Source organism: Desmodus rotundus, chromosome 7, assembly GCF_022682495.2.
Source record: "Desmodus rotundus isolate HL8 chromosome 7, HLdesRot8A.1, whole genome shotgun sequence".
NCBI lineage: Eukaryota > Metazoa > Chordata > Mammalia > Chiroptera > Phyllostomidae > Desmodus > Desmodus rotundus.
Window position 1 is genome coordinate 36,249,923 of NC_071393.1, and position 26,563 is coordinate 36,276,485.

Sequence of the window (26,563 nt, forward strand, 5' to 3'; positions counted from 1 at the left end):
CTCTAAAGGTTTTATAGTTTTGCTTTTTATAAGCAAGTCTTTCATCCATCTGGAATTTATTTTTGTATGTGTCTAAGCTACAGTTCTAATTGTTTTACATGCTGGTTAACCAGTGTTTTCAGTACCACGTACTTTGGATTCAAAATTCTACTTCTATCATATATCTAATATCCATCCATATAGACATGGACATGTTGGTGGGCTCTCTGTTATGTAGGGTTTTCAGTTCGTCAGTGTTTATTCTGATGGGGGACTCAAAAGTTGGACAAGTTGAGTTGAAGGTAAGAGTTACTAAGCCTAGTAGTTAGTGCATGTGGAAAGCTATTGTTTCAGGAACTACAGGTTCAGCCCACCCCGACTCCAGGAGACCACAAGCGATTGGCCTTTGTGCTCCAGGAGGGACCATAAGCAGCTGAGGTGGTATCCCAGCCACTGTGTTCCCGGGAGAGACAGTCTGCAGCCCAGGACACAGATAAAGAAAATTGCGCAGGACACGGGACACAGATAAAGAAAATGATGGGTCAGCGGATGAAAGGATGTTCGGGGAAATTGCCAGACTGCAGCTTTTATCTGATTAACTTCTTTCCTGAGTCCCAAATCCCTTACCTACACTTTTTCCCCCTTAGAAAAAAGGCTGGCTTGAAAAGGAAGGTGAGGTGGTCTGTTAGGGGACAAACCCACCGTGTTCTCAGATCACCGGCCATCTGAATAAAGCGTCCATGAAGATTCAATCCCTGTCTCTGCTTACTGGGTCTGGTAGGTGACAGGCAGCATGAACCCCAGCTTTTCTGGTTTCAATTCCAACAACACCCTCTCTTAGCCACCATAGCTTCATACTAAATCTTACCATCTGAGTATCTGGGCTGTTTGTGATCCTTCAGTATTGCACATAAATGTAAAGATCGCAATGATCAGTTCCACAGAAAGCCCTACTGAGCTTTTGCCCGAAACTGTATGAATTGTAGATAGTAATTAGGGGATAACTACCACTTGTGCAATATTTTCCCAAATAGGAGCAGGATCTGTGTATCTACTTATCTACATGTATTCAAGTCTGTCTGAAAATCTTTCAGTGTTTTATGCTTTTCTCCATTAGAGGACCTGAATGTTTTGTTTTCCTATCTTACTTGTATTTTTAAATTATATTTTATAAGTATTAACGCAGCTGTATATGAATGAAATTGCTATTTGACTACTTCACCTTCCCTACTCTTGGTTCTAATAATTTCACTGTAGATTGTGTTGAATTTTGCTATGCAAATATATTCTGCAAATAATGATGGTTTTGCTTCTTTTGTTTTTGACAGCTCTGTACTTATGCTTTATTAAAGACATGTTTTCTTTTTCTCTGCAACATCTTCTATTTTTCTTCTGTGCTGGCTAAGACTCATTGGCTTTAGGTTTTGGGTTAATACCTTTATCAGGTTGAGAGTGCTTCCTACTGTTACTGTGCTAAGAGATTGTTCTCAGGGATTCTTCTGTTACCCCAGGCATGTTTGGCCTTCTCCTCACCCCAGCCTTGCAAGTGAAACCGGACCCTCCAGAGACCCTCCTTGTGAAAGAGAGGGTTAAAGCAGTACATACTGTCAGCTGGTTCCATGCATAACCGGAAGTTTTAGTTAGTTCTTTCCTTCAGGTCCAAGTACAATAACCCATTTCTATGGAGCTGGTTGGTACCAACGGTTCTCGTACTTGGGCCCCGGCTCCCGTCAGGGGGTCCGTGCTGCCTCTCTCCTCCACTCCTGGGAGAAACATGTGGCCAACCCGCCAGGAGGCAGGCGACATCTCTGCACACTCCCCCATGCCCCAAGCCTTTCTGTCCTTTTTCATTACATTTCATTACTTTTAACTTTGCATTATGAAAAACTTCAAACCTATAAAAAGTAGAAAAGTGGTAAAATTAACCCTCCCATCATCGCTCAGTTTCAACAATTATTTATGTTAATACTTTGACAACCTTTTTAATCTATCTGCATATTTTTACAAGAGCATTATGAAGCAAGTCCTAGACATCATTTCATTTCATCCATAGATACTTTAGTGTTAGCAAATAATTTTACAAATTCCCATAATGTCTTTATCACACCTACAATTAACAGTAACCTCCGAACATCATCTAATAAAATAATACAGTGTTACTTTCAGACCTGAGCAAGGCCCTGTGCTTCAGAGGCTCCCATGTATTTCAAACACAGAAAATAAATCTGTTACAGAACGCAGGGGCACTTCTGTCACTCTGGATACTCTACTGGGGCCTGGCAGGTCACCCACAGCTCTAGCATCACTCTTGGGACTGAGACAATTCCCCAGGGAACTGATTCTCCACCCTTCTCTTCTAGGGCCTCTACTACGAGTGTCTGCGTTCAAATACTCAAGAAGCATCTGAGCTGTGCTGCTCCCAAGGGTGGAGATGGGTCCACTGCCCAGAGACTGCAGGATTCTAGCAGCCGAAGCACTTGCAGTGGAGAAAGACAAATTGATAAACTTAGAGAGCGTGAATGCAGTAGATTCTTGCGTAATGAAGCGTCTGTCCAGTGGTGCTGAGACAACATTTCGTGCTTCCCTCCATATTCCGATTCATGGCTCTGGATGCATTTATGAATTAGCACAGTATTCGCAATAGTTGTATATGGCGACTGAAGAATACTTTACAAAATTAAACAATTCATGTTACTCGTAAATTTGTATACGCTAGATCTAGTTGTAGTATCTCTGAAGCATGATGTCGATTCTTTTTTTTTTAATCCTCACCGGAGGACACATTCATTGATTTTTAAAGAGAGGGGAAGGGAAGGAGAGAGAGAGAGAAACATCGACGTGAGAGAGTATCATCGATCAGTTGCCCCTTGGACACACTCTGACCAGGGACCAAGCCCACTACCCAGGCATGTGTCCCAACAGGAAATCAAACCTGTGACCTTTTGGTTTACAGAACTTTGCTCCAACCAACTGAGCCACACCAGCCAGGGCTGATGCTGATTCTTAACTTAGGCAATTAGAAAGATAATGAATGCTAAAATTGTAAATATTTTAAATAAAATTACTTAGAACGTAACTAAGTTTTTTAAAAATAATAATTTCAGCTTTAGTTAAATAATTTGGGTTTAAATTCTCTTTTTAAAAAAGATTTTATTTATTTATTTTTAGAGAGAGGGGAAGAGAGGGAGAAACTTAACGCGAGAGAGAAACTTAAGTTGGTTGCCTCTTGAATGTGTCCTGCCCTTTCCAGAGACTGAACCCACAACCCAGGCACGTGCTCTGACCAGGAATTGAACCAGCGACCTTTCAGTTTGCAGGACAATGCCCAATCAAACTGAGCAACACTGGTCAGGGCTGGATTTAAATTCTTGATATTCACTAATTATTATCTGTATTTTGCCTTTTAATTCAACGTATAATTTAGAATGTTCTTGAACAAGAATGGCAACGTTTTTTGATAAAGATCCAGATTTTAAATATTTGGGATTTTATGAGCTATATATTATACAGCATCAGAGTCTCTGCCCCATACTTTTCTTTGTTTGCCTATGTTTACAATGCTTTAGAAATGTACAAATGTAAAAGTCAACCATTCATAGCTCCTAGGATAGCTAAAGTAAGAAGACAGACAATAATTAGTGTTGACAAAAATGTGGAGAAACCATCACACGTGGCTGGTGGGAATGTAAAAGGTACAACCTCTTTGGAAAACAATTTGTCAGTTCCTCAAAATGTGAAACATGACTCAGCATTTCTCCTCCTGGGAGGATACCGAAGAGAATTGAAAATATATGTTCACATGCAAACTTGTACACAAATATTCATAGCAGTATTATTCATAATAGCCAAAAAAGAGAAATAATTCAAATGTCCGTCAGCTGATGAATGTGGCATATCGTGGCATAATAACAAAATACGTTTAGTCTTTGTTCCTAGTTCCTGGCACAGAGCTCCTAAAACTCTTGGAATGTCCTGAGAGGGAAGAATGTCTTGTGTGGTTTGTTAGGGCCCCTGTAGACCACCCCTGAGTTTATGTTAACGAGGTGACTGGGGCGGGGCCCCTAGATAGCTTCAGGATGGGAGCTGGTCGCCATAAAGACTCACAGGGGTGGTGAGAGGGTAGAAAGTTTCAGGGAGGAGAGGGAAGCTCGAGAATGGGTTAGAAACACTCTTGGACAAGGAGACTTCTTAGTTGGTGAGCACAGACACACCTCCTTTTACCGAGCTTCACTTTACTGCACTTCAGAGATGCCAGGTGTTTTACAAATCGAAGGCAACACCCTCCACCAGCGAAAAGGTTACGACTCACTTTATTACAATGCTCACTTTCTTTCAGCGGTCTGGAACGAGTCTGCAATACCTCTGCGGTGTGACTGTGCTGGGAAATGATGCACCCGGAGAAGGCGTGGAGGCTCCAGGCCTCGCCCCATGTCTTGCCCTACGCATCTTTCTTATTTGGCTGTTCATTTGTATCCTTTAGTATAAACCAGCAACTCTACGTAAAGCATTTTCCTGAGTTTTATGAATTATTCTACCAAATTGTCAAGCCTGAGGGAGGTGTGGAAGCTCCTGAACTTGCAGTCTCGTAGGCACGAGTGTTGGCAGCCTGGTATCCCATCTGTGGCGCGTACAGAGAGACACAGTGTTGGGGTGCTGAGCCCTAACCGGTGGGGTCTTTGCTAACTAACTCCAAATGGTTAGTGTCACAGTGGAATTGTGTCGTAGCACCCCCAGTCGGTGCCTGAGAACTGGCTGTCAGTGTGGAAAAATTACATGTATTTTGTATCAGACAAAAAAAAAAACCCAAACAACCCCCCCCACACATACACATTTGGTATCAGAAGCGATAGCAGAAAACACCACACATATATAGATACAATGGCATATTATTCAAATATATGCTACATACAAGGGGGACCCACAGATATGAGAATTTATTTATTAAAAAATTGTGTACTTATTTTTACATTTTAAACTTCAGTCATCTTCAAAGTACTTTTATAAAAGTATTTTTTATTGATGATGCTATTATAGTTTTCCCAATTTTTCCCCCTTTATCCCCCCTCCACCCTGCCCCCCCCAACCCTCCTGCATCTCCCCCCTTTAGTTCACATCCATGGGTTGTACATATAAGTTCTTTGAGTTCTCTGTTTCCTATACCATCTTTTATCTCTCCCCGTCTATTTTGCGCCTAATAATTATGCTTCTTCTTCCCTGTACCTTCCCCCCCCCATTCTTCCCTTTCTCCTCCCCACTGAACTCCCTCTGTGTGAGTCCATTTCTCTGATTCTGTTCCTGTTCTGGTTGTTTGCTTAGTTTTTGTTTTCATTGTTTTTCTTTTCTTTTAGGTTCATTTGTTGATAGTTGTGAGTTTGTTGTCATTTTACTGTTCATAGTTTTGATCTTCTTTTTCTTAGGTAAGTTCCTTTAACGTTTCATATAATAAGGGCTTGGTGATGATGAACTCCTTTAACTTAACCTTATCTGGGAAGCACTTTATCTGCCCTTCCAATTTAAATGAAAGCTTTGCTGGATGGAGTAATCTTGGATGTGGATCCTTGCCTTTCGTGATTTCAAATACTTCTTTCCGGCCCCTTCTTGCCTGCAAAGTTTGTTTTGAGAAATCACCTGATAATCTAATGGGAACTCCTTTGTAGGGAACTGTCTCCTTTCCTCTTACTGCTTTTAGGATTCTCTCTTTATATTTAATCTTGGGTAGCTTAATGATGATGTGTCTTGGTGTGTTCCACTTTGCGTCCAACTTCTTTGGGACTCTCTGGGCTTCCTGGACTTCCTGGAAGTCTATTTCCTTCACCAGATTGGGGAAGTTTTCCTTCATTATTTGTTCAAATAAGTTTTCAATTTCTTGCTGTTCTTCTCCTTCTGGCACCCCTATAATTCGGATATTGGAACATTTCAGGTTGTCCCAGAGAATCCTCAGCCTCTCTTCATTTTTCTGGATTCTTGTTTCTTCATTCTGTTCCAGTTGGATGTTTATTTCTTCCTTTTGTTCCAAATCATTGCTTTGAATCCTGGTTCCTTCCTGTCACTGTTGGTTCCCTGAATATTTTGCTTTATTTCACTTTGGGTATCTTTCATTTGTTCTTTTCATTTTTTGACCAAACTCAATCAGTTCTGTGAGCATTTTGATTACCAGGGCTTTGAATTCTGCAGATAGGTTGGCAATCTCCTCATTGCTTAGTTCTGAGGTTTTGCTCTGTTCTTTCATTTGGGCCATATTTCTTTGTCTTGGTGCAGTTGATAAGTTGTGAGGGGGCGGGACCTTAGGTATTCACCTGGGAAGGATAACCCTCTTTGCTGCGCTGCCTGTGGGGGAGGGGCCAGAGAGGGAAAGTGGAGCTCACCTGCTCTGCTCCAGCACACTTCCCAATGAACTCTCGTGTGAGACTGGGAGAAACTCCTACTGCCGCAACCCCAGCCATAGCCCACAGCCACCTCTAAGTCAGCCCCTTCCTCGCAGCCCACGGAGCTGGGCAGCCAGCCCCGCCCCCAAGGTTCCCCTGCCTCACCAGTCTGGTTGTTCTGGTTGATTTTTTCTTTAATTCCTTGGTTGTCGGAGTTCCATGCAGTTTGATTTTCTGGTGCTTTTGGTTGTTTATTGCTTTAAGATTGGTTGTTATCCTCCTTTTGGTTGTGTGGAAGTGAAGGGTTTCTACCTATGCCTCCATCTTGGCCGGAACTCTCAAAGTACTTATCAAGATGTTTTTCCACTGCTCAAAACAGTTTTTGAACTCGTCAATTTTGATGCCTTTTAGTGCTTCTACCATTTTTTTTGTTTCACCTCTTCACACTGGCAAAGCATTTACATTTGAGGCCTTTTTTCATCTGGGGGGAAAAATTCTCTGGAGTGAGATCAGGTGAATAGGGAGGGTGGGGCATGGGAGTCATGCCGTTTGGGGTCAAAAACTGCTGAACACTCAGCTTGAGGTTTGGACAAGTGCGGTAGTAAATCAGCCATTATGAAATGGGCAAACGTGTTGAGTGTTCAAAAAAAATTCACTGAAACTGAATGCAGCCTCTCACAACAACACCAGCTGGTGCACTGATACAGATGGGTTCCTAGAACACTCACCTAGTGGGAGAAGCCTATACTACTAAGGGTCAGCCCTCCAGAAGATAATTCTGGCTTTTTTGGGTCCCCCTATATGATATATGATACAACATGGGTAAAGCCTGGAAACATTATGCTAAATTAAAGAATCCAGATAGGACAGGCCACATACTCTATGACTCCATTTATGTGACATGTTCAGAATAGGCAAATTCATAGAAACAAAGTATTGTAGATTAATGGTTGCCAGCGACTGGGGAATGAGGAGCAACTGCTAATGGTTACAGATTTCTTTGGGGGGAATTAGTATTAGTGGTGATGGTTGGACTATTCTGTGAATATACTGAAAACCATTGAATTGCACACTCTATAAAGGCGAGCTTTATGATGTGTGAGTTATAGCTCAACAAAGCTCTTATTTTAAAATGTAAAAACCATTTTTAGCTCAAGGGTCATACAAAAACCAACCAAGGGCTGGATTTGACCTGCAAAGTGGACTTGACAGACTCTTGTTTTAGAGGACAAACTTTTTTTTGAAAGCTATGGGAAAAATAATTTAAACTACACCTTGATCCAAGCTCTGTAAATGTAAGAGATCTAATATAGAATCTATTTTCAAATTTTCGTGATTTCCTCAAAATGTCTTTAACACAGTCATTCTCTCCTCTAAAGAGAGAGGATGCCCTGCCTTGTGCTTCCCCCTCAGAGGTAGTAGTTGGTCCTTCGCTATTGTTTCATCTGGTCCCAGAGCAGTGGGGGAAGGGAGGTCCCGAATCAGATATGTGCAACACAAACAAATCACTCACACCGAAGACTCAAGAGCTTAAATCCTGCACGTTGTGACTCAGGTGACAGTGGTGAACTGTGAATGGGTCCTGAGCAGCGATGGAGAGCAGGATGTGTTGGTGGTGACAGCGGTGGTGGTGACTCAGGTGACAGTGGTGAACCGTGAATGGGTCCCGAGTGGCGATGGAGAGCAGGATGCGTTGGTGGTGACGGTGGTGGTGGTGACTGAGTCCATAGTGGTACGCTTGCCGAAAGAGAGATGTTTGAGAAGAGCACCTTTTTTGGTAACAATTTTGCTATTTTCTCTCATTCTTCAATTAGCCTGGAACGTTAGTCTCTGCCAGGGTCTGGGCAAGTAGGAGGCTACAGTAATATTTAGAGTTCTATTTTGTGATTTTATGGAACTGCTGAAAAGGTCAAGAACATTTCTTTAAATGTCAATGGACTGAGGGTCCAATTACCCAGGGGAGGACATTCTTGGAAGAAGAGCTTTGTAAGTCAGGCAAAATGATGTGGGCAGAGCTCGGTGAGCAGGGAGCCAGGGGCAGCCCCAGGCTTCCCAGGGAGAGGGTCCTGGGTGAGCACAAAGGGGGTGTGGGTGCTTGCAGAAGCTGTTACGCAGCCCCCCTGCTCCCTGCTCTTAACCTGTGGGGTCTCCTTCCCCCATGTGAGGCTGGGTCCCCAGTGCCTACGGGAGCCTGAGGAGCCTGATGCAAGCTGGAGGGGGTGCACCTTCTTCCTAAACTCCAGACTGTGAATTCTCCGGGGTTCTCTGTGCAGATCCTTGGGACCAACCTAAGGAAGGCCATGTGTTCAAACCTATGAGCGAGTGTTTTCAAACTTTAGTGAACATAGGTCTCTCCTGGAGAATGTATTAAGATGCAGAGTCCTGAGCCACATAAGAATTCAAGATCTTACAATGAACAGTATTATTACTTTATAGCCGGAAGGAAGTTATTTTCATGGGAGTTAGGCAGCTTGCTACAATGCATATACTCCTAGGCTTCCAGCCCCATTGAATCCGTACCTAGAGGACAGGGAATGTATGAAGGGAAGGAACGGGACCCAAGAACGTGCACTTTCAGTGACTTCACCAGGTAATTTTGAGGCTGGTCCTCTCCAGACCTCTAAGAACCAGGGTGTTTTCCTGGAGAATCTTTCCTTAACTTTGAACTCCCCTTTCAAAAACTGCGTCTGTTAGCTTGTGTCTGTGTCTGGAACGCTGCCAAGAATCTGTCATCCTCCTTACATCTCCATCCCTGCCTCTGCTTCTCTCTGACTGCAGATCAGCTTCCTACCTCCCCCAAACTTCCTTCACCCCTCCCAACTTCAGCTCCTGGAGAGAAATAGGCTCTTATGTCATGGCCAGTTCAAAAAGCCCTGGAGGTCTGGGTGGCTCACCTTGGGCCGAGGTCTGCCTGAGGGCAGAGTGGCAACACAGCTGCTCCCGTGGGAACCTTTCCATGGGTAGAAAGGGGGAAGGAGCAGCTTACTAGAAGGGAATCTCTCCTCAGAAACTGACAAGAGGGATGGGGAGACAAATCAGTAGGTATCTACTTTATCTGCTATCTCGCCAAGAGGACTGGAGAATTTTTTGCAGATCCTACTGCAGAAGCCTCGGCCATTCTGGTTTGCTAGGACCACAGACAACTGGGTGTACTTTCTCTCCTTGTCCACAGCTCTCGACCTGTCACCCTCATTCATGGACTGCTGTGGCCTGATACCCCGGATGCTGGCCCTGGTGACCCACACCTGGTGGGCAGCCGGGTACCAGGGCTTTGAGATAAGACAGATGTGGGATTCAATGCTAGCTGGCTCTGTCCCATTCTGTATGACCTTGGGCATGTTAACTTAACCCTGGAGCTTCCATTCCCTTATCGCAATAACAGGGACACTAATGCCCACCTCTGGGGAGCGAGGTCGATCATGGAAAGGATTCAGTGAAATAATGAACACGGAGTGGTTAGCCCAGTGCCAGCACGTGCTAGGTACTCTGCAAATGCTGGCTCACTTATTATTGTTTGGCAGCTGGGAGGCTTCAGGTAGGGCATCTGGCTCTGGCCATCTGTTTGCCCATGCGCACAAGGGCCTACACATGTGTGGGTACGTGTGTGTCTGAGAGTGTGCTTACACGTGTGTGCCCATGACTTTGCTCCTCCTTGTTGCATCCCACTCCCATCACTACTACACCTATTAGTCAGGAGCTCAGGAACCCTGGCCCAAAAAGGGGCGAAGCTGGTCAGGGCCAGCACCTCAGAAAGGACAGCCCGTGCTGACATACAGGCTCATTTGAGCACAGATGCAGACCATGGGCCAGTGGAACCCTGTGTTCTGGGTTTTCCCTGTGGCTAAAATATTTAGAAGCTGGAGCATCCTCAGGACAAATGTGGCCAGGGTCCCGTGCAGGGTCTCCCTGCGCTGATCCGCTCTATTCTCAAGACAAGCTCTGAGGAATCATTTTCTCTGAGGCCAAGCCTGAGGGTTTTTATTCTTCCGGGAAACAGAGGATTACCCAGAGTTGGCCTGAAGAGATGGGTGTGGGCACAGCTGGGGATGGGGACTGAGGTTCTCTCCTTCAGTCTGCACCTGGAGCCTGGGACAGGGAGAAAACCCCCACCACCCTTCCCCCGCCTGTCGCAAACAGCTCCTGCTCAGACAGTGGTCTTGCTGTTTGAAAGGAGCTGTGAAGACTCCATGCCTTGGTATGGCTTTTTTCTGGCTGTCACTTACTGAGTGCCTACTGTGTACCAAGAGCTTGGTTCATCATTTCTTTTAACCTGTACCACAACCCTGTTGGTTAGATACTACAATCTTCTCCATTTTTTACAAGTAAAAATGGGACCTCAGAGACATTGTCTAAGACCCAATAGGTAGTTCATGGTGGCACTTAATTCAAACTCCAAGTGCTGGGCTCTTATCTTTGGGCTCTATTCTAACTGCTCAGTAAAGTTGGCCAAGACGAAAGGATGCCAGGACAAAACAGCAGGTGTGGGTCACCAGGGCCAGCATCCGGGGTATCAGGCCACAGCAGTCCATGAGTGAGGGTGACAGGTTGAGAGCTGTGGACAAGGAGAGAAAGTACACCCAGTTGTCTGTGGTCCTGGCAAACCAGAATGGCCGAGGCTTCTGCAGTAGGATCTGCAAAAAATTCTCCAGTCCTCTTGGCGAGATAGCAGATAAAGTAGATACCTACTGATTTGTCTCCCCATCCCTCTTGTCAGTTTCTGAGGACATTCCCTTCTTCTAGTAAGCTGCTCCTTCCCCCTTTCTACCCATGGAAAGGTTCCCACGGGAGCAGCTGTGTTGCCACTCTGCCCTCAGGCAGACCTCGGCCCAAGGTGAGCCAACCAGACCTCCAGGGCTTTTTGAACTGGCCATGACATAAGAGCCTATTTCTCTCCAGGAGCTGAAGTTGGGAGGGGTGAAGGAAGTTTGGGGGAGGTAGGAAGCTGATCTGCAGTCAGAGAGAAGCAGAGACAGGGATGGAGATGTAAGGAGGATGACAGATTCTTGGCAGCGTTCCAGAGTTAGGGTGACATACTCCTGAGGCCCGGTAGTATCCCCTCACTTCCTCGGTTGGCTGTTCAACACTTCTTTCGTTTGGAGTATGTTTGCCAATATCCCATACCTGACTCTGGCTGGCTTCTCAGAAAGGACAACTTGGTGCCACCACATCTACCAATAAAGTCTCTCTTGGTGCCCAAGTTAGTTTGAAATGGGTTCTGCCCTTTGCCACCAATAGACCTGACCAATGTATCTCCTCATCCATCACCGCTGCGTGAGGAAGACACAGTCAGCATGTTTCAGAAAGCTGGGGCAGGGAAGCCAACCAGAGGGGCCCAGGTGCCTGATGGGGACACGGAGCCAGGTGCAGGAGAACCTGAGGGCCTGGAATAGCTGGCCCCAGCTCTGGGCTGCAGAGCACTGGTTGGGAGCCAACTTCTGGGCCAGGCTGGCTCCAAGTACTCAAAACAGAAGCCAAAAAGATTGGGCTTAGAGGTGGCTGCTCTCAAACTGTCATCACTCAGCTGTCTGAGCCAGAAACGATGCCCTTCCTCTGACCTGGGCAGCAGGGCTGACATTCGGGCATCGCTGGGCAGCCAGGGCCTGCTCAGGTCCCTCTGGAACCCTCAGCCAGACATCCCTCAGAGCCAACATAGATTGGGAGGAAAGAAAGGATGGACCATAGGGACAAGGGAGGAGAGGGAGAGGAGGAGAAGGCTCTCTGGGAAGGGGGAAGAGGAGGGAGATGGTGGTGAGGAACCCGCAGAAAAAGCCATCTTTATTTCTTCTGTCAGAGGGTCCCAGGAGAGGTCTCCCCCTTGCCCTCTTCCAGCCGGCATCACGGCTTTCCTTCTCAGCTAGCAGTGCTCAACAATGTCTGGCTGAGCAGCCGGCTCTGCAAAGCTCCTGAGGGGCCGCTTTGGGTTAGTTACTCCAATGGGCTTCCAGGTCCCAGGCAGGATCCTAGAGGCTGCCCATTCTAGGATAAAAAGAGCTGAACCCTGAGACGCTGCGGCGTGCCCACCTGTCCATACTAGAGACACAGTTGAGAATTTTGGCCTCAGTTTGCTGCCTGTGAAATGGGGACGGTGTGTAACTGAACAGGGTCCAGCAGGGTGCGCTGGGGTTTTTCTGCTGAGAGTTCAGGGCCATAAAGAAGGCGCTGCCCTGCCCCCTCCTGCACACTCACTACCCTTCCCCATGTCTCCCTTTGGCTTACAGTGGACTTCCCTTGTGTTACCCCATGGGAGGGCCAGGAGAGACCCCAGAGGGAAAGCCAAGGAGTAGCCAGCACCTCTGCATTCCCGGAAAGCCAGAGTGGAGGGCTCACTTGTTTAGAATCACTCAACACATTTCCATAAAACGGAGTTCTGCCTACCATTCTGCCTTCTCCTGAAACCCTGTCCCCACCTCTTTATCTTCCTACAACTTGGGGCTCCCCACTTAGTCATACATCTTTCACCCAGAACGTCTCCTTCAGTCATGAGCTACCTTTTTACACGTTATGCTCAGCCTGTTCGATAGAGTGGGCTGTCGGTGGTCCCAGGCTGTGTTTCACCATCTCTCCGTTCTGGCCTCTCCTGGCCCTCACCCTTGCGTCCTCCTCTCTGAGAGCAGCCCGTGCCTGAGGGCACAGCGGCAGACTGAAAAGTTAGGGGCAATGCAGCCGACTGGCTGGCTCTATGGTGTGGAAAGCTGCTAGGGGCCGACCCTAACTCCTAACCCCCTTCTCCTTTTCCTTTCTGGCCTTTCCAGCCCTCCCTGAGGGCTCTTCCAGGCAGACGAAAAGCTCGTTAACCCCCAGGGTGCTTGAGGGTAGGGAGGGGAGAGGAGGCTGTTCATTAAAATTCACATGAAGAGAAGTAACTAATCAGAAGCCAGTTGTTGCTTAATTGGTTTTAAACTTCAGGAAGGTTCCTCATTAGCCTAGGGGTGACCTCTGCAGAGCAGCTCAACTGGGAAGGGGAGAATAGGGAAGAAGGGCAGAAGCTCCTTCCTTTGCCAGCCTTCCCCCTGGTCTCCAGATGGCCAATCAGAGGTGGTATTGCAACAAGCTACCAGAGCCAGGTTTTGTAATCCTCTTCTTCTTTCAAAGGCCTCCTCTTCCAGGAAGACTGCCTTGGCCAGCCAGGGGGATGGCCTCTAACCTTGAGCTCCTTATGCATGTGGCTCCTTCTAAGCCACACAAGCTGGGTGCCTTTTAAAGTATTTCATTGTGCTTCCCAGCTTAAAGCAGCTTCTAGAGAACAGAAGTTTTCCTTCCATTGTCCTCGTCACCGTTCCTTCTGTGTCCTCTGTCTCCCTTCTCCCTCCCACTGCATTTTCTCTCCTTCCTCCTCTTTGCCTCCTCCTCTTCCCACCCACATTCTCCTCCTCTCTGCCCCTTCTCCCTGGTCAACTCCCCTTGTGTAGCGAAAGGAAGCACCAGCTCACTGACCGGCACCAAGGGAGACTAAAGCCGTCTGTAATTTTCACTGGCATTCCAATGCACAGTCTCCTGTCTGACTCCATTGCAGCTCCCGGCAGGGTGCTGTCTTCTGTGCGGGAGCGGAGGAGGAACCCGTCATATTCTCAGGTGGCGGAGCTAGAACAACTCTTAGAGAAAAGAAGGTTGGGGAGATCATGACTCTCCCCATCTCTGGGGGAGCGGGCTCAGCGTATGGACAGTTTGTCCTGTGCAGGCCAGGAGGGCAGAGCTAGGCCTGATGCTGGACTGAGGGCTGTCAGAGGGACAGAATCAGGCTCAATGTTAGGAAGAAGAGCAGTGATCGTCACTGGTTTTCCATAGGCCTCTAGAAACAGCATTCTCTGCTTTGGGGATCCTACCCTCCCACACTCTGTATGGTTTCAATGTGGCTACCATTCAAAGTACAGTCCCCCCTCCTCAGGTCGTGTGACAGAGCCTGGCCAATCACACTTGCCCATGGCTCTGCCCACAGTGATTGACTTTGGGTTCGCCCGTGACCCAAGGCTGGCCAGTCTTCACCCTTCCCCGGGAATTTAGGTGTGGTCTCTGGGAGGGAAAAAATCTCTCTCCGGTTCAGTCTGGTGGGAAGACATGCCGAGAGCTGTTGGCCGCACTGCATGGAGAAACAGAGCCAGGAGTCGCGGAGGGAGAGAGGGAAAGTCTTGACGACGTTGTTTGCATCTCTAGAGTCCTTGAGGTCAGGTGCACTCCTACCGTTCCCAGTTTCTTCAGCCAGTAAATTCCCTTTTATGGTGAGCCATTTGAGTTGAATTTCTGCCACTTCAACTCAGACATTTCCTCGTTGACATAAGGGCTTTCTCACAGGCAGAGCTGCCCAGATGGGGACTGGGCCACCTCAGGACGTGGCAGATCCCCAGGCAGAGCTGGACAACCTCCTGCCAGGGACACTGGAGAGGCAATTTCTGGATCCAATTGTGCCAGGTAACAGCTAACACACATCGAGGGCCTGGCACTTTACAAACATTACCTCAGTGAACTCCCCCGACACCCCTATAATGAAGCATCATTCCCCCCGTTTTGTAGAGGAGGAAACAGAGTCTCCTGGGGGTTCATTACCTTGTCGAGGAGGCACAGATCCAGGATGAAGTGCAAGCCTGCTTTAGCCCCAGGACTCCTGCTCCTTCTGGTGAGCCTATAGGCTCTGAGGGCTTTTGCCCTTACTGCACCTGAGAGCCTGGCCACCGTTGGAGGGGCCGGTGCAGGTATGCTGTCTGTGGTCAGCTCAGTGCTCCTAAATAGGGCAGTCGACAGAGGCGTGGTGCTGTGTCCAGGTGAGCAAAGAGGCACACGGCCCCTGCTGGCTCTGGGGACAGGCTGCTTGCAGAACCACCAGAGTAGAAGAGACCCAAAGGAAGAAGGGGGGCCTTAAGGAGGGGACGGGCGAGCTGGAGGCACTTCTTCTTCCTTCACACACCTGGATGAGGGTCTTTTTGTGATGGAGCCTGTGGACCTTCTCCTAGAAACAAAAACATTCGTGCAAGCATGCAATGTTTTGCACACAATTTCAGGGGCTTCGGAGCCCCGCCTACACCACCCAAGCCTGGAACAGTACACAGAACCCGGTAGCCTCGTTAAGAACTCCTGACCAAGAAGTGTAAAAAGTGCTCACGGGCCTGTCCCAGGCCAAGCAGTCCCGCCATGGTCAATTATTTCAACGAGTATATCTAGCTGGGGACGCTAACTAAGCATCTTATGCTCCTTTCCCTTAGGACCCTCTCCCCCAGCATCTTGCTCTCCTACCTCCATACTTATTTCTGCCCAGGTGAGGGTAGAACGGCTGTCTAATGAGCTCCTTCAGCCTGAGACGGGGGAGGGCAGCTGAGTGTCTCCGCATCTTTTTTCAGCCCACGTCTACCCCAACCTGTATCCCCGTGACCTTGTCATTCAGTGCACCCTCCTCAAAGTTTGAGAGCTGTAGAGTGAGACAGGAAGCCTTTCTTCCTTCCCAGATCCAGTGGCTAAACAAAATGAGACCTACACCTGTGTGTCCAGTAGGGTAGCCATATGTGGCCATTCAGATGAATTCTTTTTAATCCTCACCCAAGGATACGTTTATTGATGTTAGAGAGAGAAGAAGGGAGAGAGAGAGAGAGACAGAAACACTGACATGAGACAGAAACACTGACTGGTCGTCACTTATACACGCCCCAACCGGGGACTGAACTTGCAGCTTTAGGTGTACGAGACAATGCGCCAACCACCTGAGCCCCCCGGGGGAAGCCACTCAAGTCAAAATGAATTAAAGTTAACGGAAACTTAAAACTCAGTTCCTCAGTCAGCCACACTTGTCACATTTCACGTGGCGAGGGGCTACCGCCTCAGGCAGCGCAGGCGTAGAGTGCTCCCAGCACCGCAGAAAGTCCTACTGGAGAGACAGACTCAGAACAAAGATACAGATAACCACAGCACGGAGTCAGGCTGCCGTCGTTCGAGTCCCTCTCTGCCATTCCCTAGTGGAGGGTTAGGATAATTTCCTTAACTTCTCTGAGCTTCAGACTCCTTCTCTCTAAAATGGGGGTACCAACAATGCCTGCCTCCTAGGCTTGTCACGGCCATTAGTCACTCCAGCCCAGTGTCCCTCACATGGTCAGAGGCGCTGGCTCTCTGCAGTTCAGCCCTCCAGAACCGCTGTCCACGCTCCCCACCTCTCTCTGGGCCCAGAAGCTGACTTTCAGGGGCTGCATCCATGGGTCTCCTTGCCCTCGGACCTCTGGTTGGATTTGGCCACTGGGGGCACCACAGAAGACCAGGGGCAGGAAGAAAGAGGTCAGGGTATTTGTTCTGTGATACTCTCTCTGCCGGGCCTCAGGGGCCCTCTCCAGGGAGCTCCTCACACCAGGTTCCAGTAACTGCTCCTTTCACCTGCTCCTTTAGGCCCAGAGGTGGAAGCTGCTGCTTACCGTTTCTCAGTGGGAGGGGGAGGGTAGAGTTGCACTGTCTCTCCTTGGTCTCCCTGCATCAATATTCTTTATTAAGCCCTCCTCCATGGCCTGGTGTGAATATGCCTTCCCTGTCCTAAGGGCCTCCTGACTGAGACAGAGGCCCCTGTCTAGGTTAACCCTCCTGCTGGTACTAGGAAGAGGAGGAGGAGGAAGATGAGGGAGAGGAGGAGGAGGAGAGGATGAACATGGATATTTCTCTCCATCTCTGCCTCTGTTTCCAAACTTCCCCAGAAGAGATTGAGTTTTTGGAGCCATCCAGATGAAGAAGGATGGGAAAAAACGGCTCAGGATGAGCTGATGCGGCAGAGGGGTGAGCTGTTAGTGAGATGGAGAGCCAGCCAATGGGACGAGAGAGGTGGGAACACAGAGCAGAGAGACAAGGAAGCTTTGGCCTCCAAACAAGACAGATTTTAGGTAGAAAAGCAGAACCTAGACTCATTGTCTGGGGGTGCAAGTGTCTGCTGGGAGGGTCCTGGAGCTCAAGCCTCTGCTATGGGGTTCGCACCATCTCCCTACCTCCCCTCAAACAGGATGGCAGGGCCTTTCCTTCTCAGGGCCTCCCCGGAGCTTGCCACTGCCACCTGAGGCCCCCCTCTCTCAGAGCAGCCTGTCCTGCTTGTCTGTCCCCTTAGCCTCTGAGGTGTGACGCCTATCTGGGTGCCTGGGCCCCTGGAGCTGAGTGCTCGCAGGCAGGCAAGAGATAGGCAGGTGCGAGAATGCTGGGAAATGGCCCTGGAAAGGCTCTACATAGAGTGTGTGGAGTGTCCGCTCCCCATTGCAAGCTCCACCATCAGACCCTTCACCCGAAGTCTGGGTTCCCAAAGCTGGGTACTCTTTCCTTATCATAATTGCCTGTCTCCCGTCTTGTCAAGGCACTAGGCTGTTCACCATTATATCAGGAGCACCTAGCAACTTGCTTGGCATGTAGTAGATACGCAGCATCTAGTAGGTGCCCAACTAATATTTATTTATAAGAGAAACTGCCCCTGCCCCCACCCCAGAGCAGGACCCCAGCCCCACCAGCAAGCAGGGCTGGGAGCCAAGACACCTGACCCTGCTTTAATTTGACCAGCCTAGTGGAATTTGGACATTCCCTTCTCTTTCTGGACCTCAGTTTTCTTATTTGAAACTTGGACTTGGTTGGACTTGATCATCTGTGGTTCCAGTGCCAAGGACCGACTTGTTAAAGTATCATGATTAATACATAAAAATGATTAATACACTGCTCTTAACATTTTTGAGTCACAGTCACAAACTTTGGCATCTTAGTCTTTCTTTTTTCCCATGGCCCAGTGCCGTAGGTATTTTTATCCGCACAGCCCTAGTCCAGAGAGAGTCTATCTCCTCATCCACCCGTGTAAGGCCGCCGTGCCCACAGATTAGGTAATTGATTAATTTACTCCCGCACTCATTTGCTCATTCAAAAAATATTTATGGAATGCCTATCATGCATGAGTCAGACATGAATCATGTGCTTCCTGCGCTGTTTTCATGGGAAGCTCAGAGAGAGCTACTGGGTACCTTCACACACATGGGCGTGGAGGTGGATCGGGGGAGGCCTGACCCACAACACCCGCCCCACTTCACTGCTGCTGCTGTTCAGCAAAGGTGCCTCTCCTGGGAGAGATGGCCCTGCTGAGCAGAGAAGTCTGGCTGTGCAACGGGCTTCTGTTGGGGCAGGTGGTGACATCTGATTCAGGGATCAAAAGCTCAGAGTCTGGAAAGAGCAGAGGGCTAGGGAGCCCCCAGACCTTTCCCCACGGCCCAGTGCAGACCTACTCGTATCCGCCACCTACGGCCTGACACAGCACCCAATGTAGGAAGAGAGTGTTACTGGGCTCCACTCCAATGGCCTGGAACAAGGTCTCTGAGCTCAGCACCTGCCCCAAGGGCTTTTCCTGAGTCAGGCTGACGGGTAAATGAGGATGGACCAACAACCCAGGCCAGGGGGTGTGTGCTCACCATCTAATTTAAGATTGGGTGCTGTAGAGGACTCATCGAGGACTCTGGTTAGAATTGAAAGGGCTGTCCCTCTGAGAGCTGGGCTCTGGTCTGGCGGTGCACCTTCTCCCACATAGCTGTGGAAACCATCTAATCCTAGCAGCGTCCTCACTCCTCTGCCCACTGCCTGTTGGTCCAACCACAGCTTCGTGAAGTGCGGTAAACATGGTATTCATGTAACCAGAGTCACAGCCCCAGCACACAGGAGTCCGTTCCTTCCAAGAAGCCCTTGGCTCTTTCAGTCTTCCTAAACCCTTCTCTCTCCCTTTGGTCTTGGGTCCATCTGGGCTCCAGATAGTTGTCTGCAGGGTCAAGAGAAGGGGGGAAATTTCCATTTATGTCCCCAGGACATTTATGTCCCCAAGGATGCTGTCCTGTGGAGCCCCAGCCTAGGGCAGCTCTCCCTGGGTGTGTCCCATGGGTGACCTCAGAGCAGCACTAGGCTGGGTGCACTGCTCAGTCTGGGCAGGTGATTTTCCCTTCAGAAAGGGAAGCTGCTGAGTGCAGGTGCAGGGAGCACCCCCGGCCTCGTGCAGGGGCCCCTTGACACACTCTTCCTTCAGGCTCAGCTTGGGTCCCATGGCTACTTAGCAAGCCTTTGAAAAAGTTAGCTTACTAATAAAAAACCAAAACCAAAACAAAACAAAACAAAAAACCCCCAAAACACAAGTACATCATAGAAAATTTAGAAAATAAAGATAAGTAAAAAGAAAAATCACCTTTATTTCTGCATTCCACCACCCCAAAACAACCACTGCTACCTGATGTATATTCTCACAGTCTAATATCTGGCCATATATAGACATACTTATTACATATTCTTTTCAAAAATCAGATTGTTGTGTTTATACTAGTTTTCCAGTTAATACGTCCTGGATATTTTTCATGTCATCAAATTTGTTTAGTTTGTTTTCCGATGTCATTTTGAATGGCTGCATACTATTCTATGAAATAAACTTGTTCTATCAAGTTGGGATATAAATAAGGTAAATATCCATATTAACCATCCAGGCCCATCCAAAATAACAGCAAATACAGGATTTATCTCTTGGGCTCTTCCTCCACCCTGAATCGTCCAAGAACATCAAGGACTTCCTCAAAAAGACTGGTTTCCCCAAAGCCAGGTGGCAAGAGCACTGGAGCCTCTGATTAGTTGTGGCTTCTGTTGCCACCCCAACGAGTCCCCATAGAACCTGGTCCTGCTCTGTCTTAGCATCTTTGTCCACCAACACAGTGAGGTCCTCACTGGTCCAGATTTCTAAGGTAGTTCTCCAGTGGAAGGAGACCCCAACGTGCCCAAGTGCATAGGATGGGAGAGACTTTCAGCTTCAGACGTACATCAGCCAAAAGCCTGTCGGCTTAGGGCCTGGCACTGAGCTTGGACAATCTGTCTAGGTACCCACCACCAGTGCACCTCTGTCAGAACTATCTCAATCCATCAGAGAGGATATAACCAGGCTGATCCAAAAAGAAGGGTCAAGTGTTTCCAATCCTTCCTTTTGGAGGCTCTTCGCCCGTACAGTTTGCCCACCCCCTTCTCAGCAGCCATTCTCGAGAAGTTAAATGAGCTCGCTCAGCTCTCCGTGGGTTGTCATGGGTTCTTTCATTTGCCTTTCATATCAAGACCTGACATTCCTTCTCTTCCAGGCTACCCTTGTGTTTTCCATGAGCTGTTGATATTGCTTCCTTCCCCTCTTACATCTCCTGTCTTTATTAATAATTTCCTCTATATCTTGCATCTTGAATCTCTCTGTTATTGGTACTTTTCCTCCCCTGACAGACAAATCTCTCAAGCCTAGAAAACAAACAAGCCAATAAACACTTCTCCAGTCTTAATTTCCCTCTAGCTCTGCCCCAACTCTCTTCTTACCTTCTGGCCAAACCTCTAAAAAGAACAATCTGTTCTCCCAGCCTTGACTCCTCAACCCGCACAACAGGGGCACCTTGGCCATCATCCACTGGGACCACTTTCTCCAAGGCCACCACTAACCAGGGTCAGTCACCACGGGTTCCAGTTTGCCAAGAATAACTGTGGCTTATCTCTCTTGTCCCAGAGTCTTCTACAAGTGGGGTCCCAGTTTAAACATTACGTGATACGGTCACCCTACCACTAACCTGTCACAACCCACACAGCCTGCGGCTCCGTCGCAGCCATCCTCCACAAATAAACCCCCAGCAGCTCCGGCCTCCACCGGCTCTGTCCTTCCTGAACCTGCCTCCGCCTCTGGCTCACTTGACAGCTCCCTGCTGGCTTCCTCTCTCCCTCCCATGTGCTCTCTCATCCACATCCACCACATTCACTTTCCCCGTAAATGTTGGACTTTGCAAGGTTCTACTCCTCTCATTTAGCTTTTCTTCTCCTTCAAGATTTCACCCATACCCACAGCTTCAGCTCATCACCCTGCCTTTGTCCTCAACTCAGTGTAAATCTAAAGACTTCTGTGAATCACGGCAGCTTAACTGCAGGTTTACAAAATGCCTTCCCCAAACTTGACAAAAAAGGAAAAAAAAGAGAGAGAGAGAAAAGGCTGCACCCGGGCTGAAACCGTGGCAGGATTCTCCTCAGATGCAAAAGAAGATTTAAATTTGGACAGACTTTCCTCTTGGAGGGGAAGATACCATGATAAAAAGGTATCTATCTCCCCTAAATTAAGTTATAAATTCAGCACAATCCTAATCAAATCACCAACATGATTTTTAACACAATCAAAAAATTTTATAGTTAATCTGGGGAGAAATAACTAGAATAATTCTGAAAGAGATGAGCAGTAGAGGAGAGAGATTGCTTCATCTTTTCTTTATAGGTAATAGTATATTTGCAGTAATTTGGGGGAGAGAAGTAGATTAGGCAAAGGAATAGGGAAGTAAATCATGAAACAAATATAGAATCCAGATATATCTGTGTATATATAAAAATGTAGTGCATGAGGAAAGAGGCTGATTAATAGGGGAGAGATGTACCATAGTTATATATGCAAATATATTTATAGACATGAAAATGTAAGTGAATCTTTCTTCAGGCGGGGAAGAGATCTTAAAGTATGGTATCTAGGGCAGGGGTCATAAAAGAAAAGGCTGATATGCTTCGCTGCATAAAAACGAGAGTTTCTGCATGGCAAATATTCCACAACAAAAGCTCGGTAACAGACGGGGAGTGGGAAATGAGTATTGGTAGCAATAAATAATAGGAAAGGGAATACCCTCTCCAATATAGAAAGTGCTCCTTCAAGGCTATAAGAAAAAGATAAAAACTGAATGGAAATTAGGAAGGGGGGTGAAAAGAGTTTGGAAATCGTTATTTGCTTAATCAGCCACCTAGAGTAAGGCAGGGAGGGCGTAGGCAGCCAGAAGAGCAACCTAACACAAATGTTATCAGACCCTTGGAGTCTGGGACTATAAATAAAGTTCCATTAACATCCATCAGCCAAAGATCCTGCTGTTTCTCTTCTTGCACCTCTAAGACCTCTGCCCTTTTCCTCCTGTGGCCCAGAAAGGCAGCCTGCACACCCTGAAGCATCACCCCATCGGCCACGGTCCCCATATGGCTCCTCTGGAATTCCCCCTCTCCTGTCCTGCTTCAGTGCTTGCTGACAGCAAAGCTACTGCACAGTGACCCACGTGTGACTACTGCTCCGATGTCCCCAAAGCCACCACTCCCTCTGGAACCAGTAGAGGTGAGGAGGAGGGCCTCCTCTACTGCCCAGTGCCTGACCCCAGTGCTAACACAAAGGGGATTAACCCACTCAAGAGGAAGACAGAGGGGAGAGAGAGGGCAAAGGGACTGTATTAGTTTCCTATGGCTGCTGTAACAGATTACTTGTTGTTACAAACCTGTTGGCTTAAAACAATGCATATTTATTCTCGTGCAGTTCTGGAGGCCAGAAGTCAGAAGTCAGTCTCACTGGCTGAAATCAAGGCGTTGGCAGGCTGTGATCCTTTTCGAGGCTTTAGGGGAGAATCCGTGTCCTGCCCTTTCCACCTCTAGTGCTGCGTTCTTCGGGTTCCCGGGCTCGTGGATCTTCGAAGCCAGCCACCTGACATCATGCTTCAGTGGTCACACGGTCTGCTTTCTTGTCCTGTGTCAAATCTCCCTCTGTGTCCCTCTTATAAGGGCCCACCCAGATAATCCAAAGTCATCTCTCCATTTTCAAGATCCTTAATCACATCTGCAAAGTCTTTTTTGTCACGTGAGGTAACACCCTAAAGGGGTTAGGATTCATCTTTGGGGACAACGACTCAGATGGCCCCAGGGGCTGATGCCTTTTCAGCACCTTCCACACTGCTCCCTTCTTTCTTCCCAGCCTCCTACCACCTTCCCAGTTTAGGCAAATAGCCACCATGCATATTTATAGATGCAAATAAATGCTGATATTGGGGAGGGGTAGTATCTATACCAGGAGTCTCAGAGCCTCAGCCCGACCAACCAAGTGTTGCATAATGGGGGCCACCAGTCCAGGGCACACACGAAGCGTGGGTGGCAGGTTGGTGCCACCTAGCTAAGCCTCTGAGAGTGACAAAGCAGCCCCACAGCTGATCACTGAGACAGTCACCAGCAAAGGCATGGCTTGGGCCCCGACTGGCTAGTGCACTGCGACTATGGTCCCATAGCTAACCTTGTCTGTCTCCCTCCCTAGTGCTGATAGCAGCAGTATCTTCACATTCGTCACCTTGTCCCTCTTCCATTTGTCACAGCTGCTGCCCTTTACCAGTGTGCTGGGCTCAGTCAAGGCTGCAGAGAGATGAACATTGGACACAGGTTCAGGCTAATATCCAAGAGTCAACATGGGAAGACAGCCACAAGTAGAAATCCTATCAAAGTGCGTGAGCACAGAGTGCCGGGCAGAGCGAGAGGGGCCCTGGTGAGAAGGAAGACTGAGAAGGTGGTGGTGGCCAGTCCATAAGGCAGCTTATTTGCCAGTTAGGGAGTTTGGGCGTTATCCTAAGACCAATGGAAGTCATTAAAAAGTCGTAAGCAAACACGGGCCGATTTACATCTTGGAAAACGACTCTGGCAGCATCACAGATAATGGATTCTAGCCAGTTCGGAGGCTGTTGCCATAGCCTAGGCAAGAAATACCTGTAACCTGGAGTTGTGTCGGTGGACATGGTCTGGAGTGGACATGTTTGAGAGAGAGTTTTGAAGGAGAAACAGCAAGACTTCTGAAATGATTGGTTGTGGGCAGTGGGAGGAGGAAAGAATCAGGAGTGATGTCCATATTTCTGGTGTTAGCTGCGGGGAGGATGGCAGTGTCACTCCCTGAGTGGGAACAATAGGGGTTTTGGGAGAAGAGCGTGTGGAGTATGAGCTTTTTGTAAGAGGCCACTGAGTAAACAGGTCTGGAGCCCAGGGGAGAGGTCTGGGTGGAGAAATGGATGGGAACGGAAGCCAAGGGCCTGGGGAGAGTGGCCAGGGGAAAGCTAGGATGAGAGAAGAAAGGCACGCACTGGATCAGGAATAACGCCAGTAGCTGAGGAGGGCCCTCTCCCTCAAGCAAAGCAAACTGAGGACTGGCCAGAGGTGTAGGAAGAAAATCAGGAAAGTGTGTGTCCCTGAAGCAAAGGGAAGAGGATGTTGCAGTAGAGAGAGGAGGTCAGTCAGCAGAGGCCAAGCAAGGAATGAATGGTGGATCTGGTCTGGCTGAAGACGTGGTGGGTAGTGAGGCCTGCTCACTGTGGGCTAAGGAACGAGTGGGAGTTGAGAAGGGAAGGCAAGCGAAGCCCACCTTTGCAAGAAGATTAGGTGTAATGGGAAGGAGAGAATGGGACAGTAGGTTCAAGGAGGAACTTTTGGGGATAAAAGAGGTTTGATCAGGTTTAAATGCTCGCGGGGAGGGTACTGCAGAAAGAGTTTGGCAATGCAGGAGAAGTGGTAACTGATGGAAGGGAAGACAAAGCAAGTGGTAGAGCACCATGGGACCGCCAGGCAGCACCTGGGCACGTTAGAGACGACGAACTCGGGAGAGCACCACTCCGTGCAGCTGTGGGACTTTCTCCCAGGACCTCGGCAGGACGGCTGCAGCAGTGAAGCTCAGAGAGGGACGGTGGTTGGGTTGATGCAGGGCTGGCGTTTCCAGGTTGACAAACAGAAAGGACAGGGAGCCTGAGACAAAGGAGTAGAGGACACTGGAGATGGAGGTTGAGGTGGCGGACTTTGAAGTATAAGGCAGTGAAGGAAGGGATTGTGGCAGGGTGCAGGTAGACAGAGCTTGCACCTGGAAGAGCAGGCGTAAAGGGAAGGTGTGTGTGTAGGCGGGGTTTGGGGACGCACGGGTGGCAGCTGGGGTCAGACTGAGCCGGAATATCAGCTTGTAGAGATGGAGCAGTTCTGGGTGGTGGCCATGGTAGTGGGTGGCTAAAGTGGAGAGAAAGGTCTCTGGAAACCAGTGAGGGCCAAGGTTCATATGGAGCCCTTTCTAGGACTTAGATGGAGAGAAAGCCAGGTGGGAACAATCTCTGGGCGACAGCCATGAGATGACACCTTGGGAGCTCCAGAGGGGCATGGGGGGAAGAGTTTTGTGGGTGGTAGAGGAGCAATGGCCTGAGACAAGCTGCAGGGAGCAGCCACCTTGCTTCCTAACCATGGGGGCGTCTGGGAGAATGAGGAGCCATCCCTCCAGAACAGCAGACGGGGCCTTCTGTGCAGAGGCTGAGTGGCCCTGTCTTCCCCAGGGGCCTGGAAGGGAATTTCCCTTTTGAATATGACCCAAGAAGTGTGATAAGACAAGGAGATGAGGACGTCAGCATAGTCTCGGACAGCTGGCACGGTGAGAGAGGGGAACAAGGCCTGCGCGGCTAGAACTGTTTGTAACCCATGTTGGCCAGTGAGAGCCAGACCAAAGGTGCAATGACGGGCATAGCCCCTGACATCACCACAGCTATTCTGTGCTCTCCGGGGGCAGACAACCATGTCCCACTCACCCCAATTCCCAGTGCCCAGCTTGGTGCCTGGGATAGGGACAGACAGCACAGGAGTCCCAAACATTCCCATGGACTGAAGCAATGCTTCCCAGTAGGTCCCAGCCATTCCAGTATAAGGACTTTTTTTTTACTAAAAAAGCTTTCTGACTCGGAGACTTCAAAATATAGCTGACATGACAGCAGCTGTGATGGAGCGAGTGGCCAACGGCGGGTTAGAATCAGAGACTGCGTCAGACGTGCCGCCTGCAAACCGTGGGAGCTCGGGCGAGTTAGTCGACCTCTTCAGCCTCCACCCAGTCATCTGTGAAATGGGGGTAATTCCACGCCAATAACCCGACAGGGTTCAGCAGGGATTATAGGAGCTAATCCACGCGAAGCACTTGGTGTGGTGCTGGCACAGAGCTGGCTCTCCCTGAATGTTACTTCTCGTGACTATAAGTTCAGCTATACTTTGAAGCAAATTGGTGTTTTATTCATCACATTGGCACCCTCACAGGAGAAAAATGGTTCGTACGTAACGAAGGCCTGTTGTGTATTCAGTCAGCTGGCTGTGCTTGGGGAGCCCGTGCAGATTCAGGGTCCCTGTGCAATACCCTGGAGTCTCACGGGGACCCTCGGTCAGTCAACTTGCCTCACTGTGCCATCTGCACTCTCCCTGTGGCCGGCATTATCAAGGAAACTGAGGCCCAGGAACGAGCCGTGGACAGTCAGGAGTGCGTGCCAGAGCTGGTGGGGGCGTGGGGGGGGGGGGGGTTGCGGAACGCCAGCCTCTCTCGCCACACTCACACTGTGTGTGGCAGCGTCAGCCTGCTGGCGGTCCAGATGCCTGCGCCTGGCTGGGCCCCCTGTGTTTGCGTGTTGCTGCTGTCACCG